We start from the raw sequence: 6,000 nt of genomic DNA on the forward strand, positions 1-6,000 counted from the left end.
CTGTTCCCATGAGGCACAGGGTCAGACTGATTTGCATATAGCCATGTCTGAACTGGGGTGGCAGAGTGGGCTAAAGAACGGTGATGGATCAAACCCATATCTTTTGACTAGGTGTGAGTGTTTGATTGGATCAGATGCTCCGTCCATCACCACCCCCTTTTGTACCGCTTTGGCCGCCATAAGTGTGGCAGGGTATGCTCAGATGTGAGTCCCTTGCTCACTTCGCCACTGGATTCAAGCAAGGCGGGCTGAAGACGGCTGGAATGCCAGCAACCAGTCCTCGGAAGCTCGTTTCCGGTCTAGGGAAGGCATGGCCTGTCAGTTCGTGCTGGACTGTTCCTATGAGGCACAGGGTCAGACTGATTTGCATATAGCCATGTCTGAACTGGGGTGGCAGAGTGGGCTAAAGAACGGTGATGGATCAAACCCAGATCTTTTGGCTGGGTGTGAGTGTTTGATGGGTTCAGATGCTCCGTCCATCACCACCCCCTATTGTACCGCTTTGGCCGCCATAAGTGTGGCAGGGTATGCTCAGACGAGAGTCCCTTGCTCACTTTGCCACTGGATTCAAGCAAGCCGGGTGAAGATGGCTGGAATGCCAGAAACCGGTCCTCGGAAGCTTGTTTCCGGTCCAGGGAAGGCATGGCTTGGCAGTACGGGCTGGACTGTTCCCATGAGGCACTGGGTCAGACTGATTTGCATATGGCCATGTCTGAACGGGGGTGGCAGAGTGGGTTAAAGAACGGTGATGGATCAAACCCAGATGTTTTGACTGGGTGTGAGTGTTTGATTGGTTCAGATGCTCCGTCCGTCACCACCCCCTTTTGTACCACTTTGGCTGCCATAAGTGTGGCAGGGTATGCTCAGACGTGAGTCCCTTGCTCACTTTGCCACTGGATTCAAGCAAGCCGGGCTGAAAACGGCTGGAATGCCAAAAACCGGTCCTCGGAGGCTTGTTTCCGGTCCAGGGAAGGCGTGGCTTGGCAGTTCGGTATGGACTGTTCCCATGAGGCACAGGGTCAGACTGATTTGCATATAGCCATGTCTGAACTGGGGTGGCAGAATGGGCTAAAGAACGGTGATGGATCAAACCCAGATCTTTTGACTGGGTGTGAGTGTTTGATTGGTTCAGATGCTCCGTCCATCACCACCCCCTTTTGTACCGCTTTGGCCGCCATAAGTGTGGCAGGGTATGCTCAGACGAGAGTCCCTTGCTCACTTTGCCACTGGATTAAAGCAAGCCGGGCTGAAGACGGCTGGAATGCCAGAAACCAGTCCTCGAAGCTTGTTTCCGGTCCAGGAAAGGCATGGCTTGGCAGTTCGGGCTGTACTGTTCCCATGAGGCACAGGGTCAGACTGATTTGCAAATAGCCATGTCTGAACTGGGGTGGCAGAGTGGGCTAGAGGTTGGTGATGGATCAAACCCAGATCTTTTGACTGGGTGTGAGTGTTTGATTGGTTCAGATGCTCCGTCCATCACCACCCCCTTTTGTACCGCTTTGGCCGCCATAAGTGTGGCAGGGTATGCTCAGACGTGAGTCCCTTGCTCACTTTGCCACTGGATTCAAGCAAGCCGGGCTGAAGACGGCTGGAATGCCAGAAACCGGTCCTCGGAAGCTTGTTTCCGGTCCAGGGAAGGCATGGCTTGGCAGTTCGGGCTGGACTTTTCCCATGAGGCACAGGGTCAGACTGATTTGCATATAGCCATGTCTGAACTGGGGTGGCAGAGTGGGTTAAAGAACGGTGATGGATCAAACCCAGATGTTTTGACTGGGTTTGAGTGTTTGATTGGTTCAGATGCTCCGTCCATCTCCACCCCCTTTTGTACCGCTTTGGCCGCCATAAGTGTGGCAGGGTATGCTCAGACGTGAGTCCCTTGATCACTTTGCCACTGGATTCAAGCAAGCCGGGCTGAAGACGGCTGGAATGCCAGAAACCGGTCCTCGGAAGCTTGTTTCCGGTCCAGGGAAGGCATGGCTTAGCAGTTCGGGCTGGACTGTTCCCATGAGGCACAGGGTCAGACTGATTTGCATATAGCCATGTCTGAACTGGGGTGGCAGAGTGGGCTAAAGAACGGTGATGGATCAAACCCAGATCTTTTGACTGGGTGTGAGTGTTTGATTGGATCAGATGCTCCGTCCATCACCACCCCCTTTTGTACCGCTTTGGCCGCCATAAGTGTGGCAGGGTATGCTCAGACGTGATTCCCTTGCTCACTTTGCCACTGTATTCAAGCAAGCCGGGCTGAAGACGGCTGGAATGCCAGCAACCAGTCCTCGGAAGCTCGTTTCCGGTCTAGGGAAGGCATGGCCTGTCAGTTCGTGCTGGACTGTTCCCATGAGGCACAGGGTCAGACTGATTTGCATATAGCCATGTCTGAACTGGGGTGGCAGAGTGGGCTAAAGAACGGTGATGGATCAAACCCAGATCTTTTGGCTGGGTGTGAGTGTTTGATGGGTTCAGATGCTCCGTCCATCACCACCCCCTATTGTACCGCTTTGGCCGCCATAAGTGTGGCAGGGTATGCTCAGACGAGAGTCCCTTGCTCACTTTGCCACTGGATTCAAGCAAGCCGGGTGAAGATGGCTGGAATGCCAGAAACCGGTCCTCGGAAGCTTGTTTCCGGTCCAGGGAAGGCATGGCTTGGCAGTACGGGCTGGACTGTTCCCATGAGGCACTGGGTCAGACTGATTTGCATATGGCCATGTCTGAACGGGGGTGGCAGAGTGGGTTAAAGAACGGTGATGGATCAAACCCAGATGTTTTGACTGGGTGTGAGTGTTTGATTGGTTCAGATGCTCCGTCCGTCACCACCCCCTTTTGTACCACTTTGGCTGCCATAAGTGTGGCAGGGTATGCTCAGACGTGAGTCCCTTGCTCACTTTGCCACTGGATTCAAGCAAGCCGGGCTGAAAACGGCTGGAATGCCAAAAACCGGTCCTCGGAGGCTTGTTTCCGGTCCAGGGAAGGCGTGGCTTGGCAGTTCGGTATGGACTGTTCCCATGAGGCACAGGGTCAGACTGATTTGCATATAGCCATGTCTGAACTGGGGTGGCAGAATGGGCTAAAGAACGGTGATGGATCAAACCCAGATCTTTTGACTGGGTGTGAGTGTTTGATTGGTTCAGATGCTCCGTCCATCACCACCCCCTTTTGTACCGCTTTGGCCGCCATAAGTGTGGCAGGGTATGCTCAGACGAGAGTCCCTTGCTCACTTTGCCACTGGATTAAAGCAAGCCGGGCTGAAGACGGCTGGAATGCCAGAAACCAGTCCTCGAAGCTTGTTTCCGGTCCAGGAAAGGCATGGCTTGGCAGTTCGGGCTGTACTGTTCCCATGAGGCACAGGGTCAGACTGATTTGCAAATAGCCATGTCTGAACTGGGGTGGCAGAGTGGGCTAGAGGTTGGTGATGGATCAAACCCAGATCTTTTGACTGGGTGTGAGTGTTTGATTGGTTCAGATGCTCCGTCCATCACCACCCCCTTTTGTACCGCTTTGGCCGCCATAAGTGTGGCAGGGTATGCTCAGACGTGAGTCCCTTGCTCACTTTGCCACTGGATTCAAGCAAGCCGGGCTGAAGACGGCTGGAATGCCAGAAACCGGTCCTCGGAAGCTTGTTTCCGGTCCAGGGAAGGCATGGCTTGGCAGTTCGGGCTGGACTTTTCCCATGAGGCACAGGGTCAGACTGATTTGCATATAGCCATGTCTGAACTGGGGTGGCAGAGTGGGTTAAAGAACGGTGATGGATCAAACCCAGATGTTTTGACTGGGTTTGAGTGTTTGATTGGTTCAGATGCTCCGTCCATCTCCACCCCCTTTTGTACCGCTTTGGCCGCCATAAGTGTGGCAGGGTATGCTCAGACGTGAGTCCCTTGATCACTTTGCCACTGGATTCAAGCAAGCCGGGCTGAAGACGGCTGGAATGCCAGAAACCGGTCCTCGGAAGCTTGTTTCCGGTCCAGGGAAGGCATGGCTTAGCAGTTCGGGCTGGACTGTTCCCATGAGGCACAGGGTCAGACTGATTTGCATATAGCCATGTCTGAACTGGGGTGGCAGAGTGGGCTAAAGAACGGTGATGGATCAAACCCAGATCTTTTGACTGGGTGTGAGTGTTTGATTGGATCAGATGCTCCGTCCATCACCACCCCCTTTTGTACCGCTTTGGCCGCCATAAGTGTGGCAGGGTATGCTCAGACGTGATTCCCTTGCTCACTTTGCCACTGTATTCAAGCAAGCCGGGCTGAAGACGGCTGGAATGCCAGAAACCGGTTCTCGGAAACTTGTTTCCGGTCCAGGGAAGGCATGGCTTGGCAGTACGGGCTGGTCTGTTCCCATGAGGCACCGGGTCAGACTGATTTGCATATAGCCATGTCTGAACTGGGGTGGCAGAGTGGGCCACAGAACGGTGATGGATCAAACCCAGATCTTTTGACTGGGTGTGAGTGTTTGATTGGTTCAGATGCTCCGTCCATCACCACCCCCTTTTGTACCGCTTTGGCTGCCATAAGTGTGGCAGGGTATGCTCAGACGTGAGTCCCTTGCTCACTTTGCCACTGGATTCAAGCAAGCCGGGCTGAAGACGGCTGGAATGCCAGCAACCGGTCCTCGGAAGCTTGTTTCCGGTCCAGGGAAGGCATGGCTTGGCAGTTCGGGCTGGACTGTTCCCATGAGGCACAGGGTCAGACTGATTTGCATATAGCCATGTCTGAACTGGGGTGGCAGAGTGGGCTACAGAACGGTGATGGATCAAACCCAGATATTTTGACTGGGTGTGAGTGTTTGATTGGTTCAGATGCTCCGTCCATCACCACCCCCTTTTGTACCGCTTTGGCCGCCATAAGTGTGGCAGGGTATGCTCAGACGAGTGTCCCTTGCTCACTTTGCCACTGGATTAAAGCAAGCCGGGCTGAAGACGGCTGGAATGCCAGAAACCAGTCCTCGAAGCTTGTTTCCGGTCCAGGAAAGGCATGGCTTGGCAGTTCGGGCTGTACTGTTCCCATGAGGCACTGGGTCAGACTGATTTGCAAATAGCCATGTCTGAACTGGGGTGGCAGAGTGGGCTTAAGGTTGGTGATGGATCAAACCCAGATCTTTTGACTGGGTGTGAGTGTTTGATTGGTTCAGATGCTCCGTCCATCACCACCCCCTTTTGTACCGCTTTGGCCGCCATACGTGTGGCAGGGTATGCTCAGACGTGAGTCCCTTGCTCACTTTGCCACTGGATTCAAGCAAGCCGGGCTGAAGACGGCTGGAATGCCAGAAACCGGTCCTCGGAAGCTTGTTTCCGGTCCAGGGAAAGCATGGCTTGGCAGTTCGGGCTGGACTTTTCCCATGAGGCACAGGGTCAGACTGATTTGCATATAGCCATGTCTGAACTAGAGGGTGGCAGAGTGGGTTAAAGAACGGTGATGGATCAAACCCAGATGTTTTGACTGGGTTTGAGTGTTTGATTGGTTCAGATGCTCCGTCCATCTCCACCCCCTTTTGTACCGCTTTGGCCGCCATAAGTGTGGCAGGGTATGCTCAGACGTGAGTCCCTTGCTCACTTTGCCACTGGATTCAAGCAAGCCGGGCTGAAGACGGCTGGAATGCCAGAAACCGGTCCTCGGAATCTTGTTTCTGGTCCAGGGAAGGCATGGCTTAGCAGTTCGGGCTGGACTGTTCCCATGAGGCACAGGGTCAGACTGATTTGCATATAGCCATGTCTGAACTGGGGTGGCAGAGTGGGCTAAAGAACGGTGATGGATCAAACCCAGATCTTTTGACTGGGTGTGAGTGTTTGATGGGTTCAGATGCTCTGTCCGTCACCACCCCCTTTTGTACCACTTTGGCCGCCATAAGTGTGGCCGGGTATGCTCAGACGTGAGTCCCTTGCTCACTTTGCCACTGGATTCAAGCAAGCCGGGCTGAAAACGGCTGGAATGCCAAAAACCGGTCCTCGGAGGCTTGTTTCCGGTCCAGGGAAGGCGTGGCTTGGCAGTTCGGTATGGACTGTTCCCA

This window comes from Lissotriton helveticus, chromosome 3_1 (assembly GCF_964261635.1).
Source record: "Lissotriton helveticus chromosome 3_1, aLisHel1.1, whole genome shotgun sequence".
NCBI classification, from domain to species: Eukaryota; Metazoa; Chordata; class Amphibia; order Caudata; family Salamandridae; genus Lissotriton; species Lissotriton helveticus.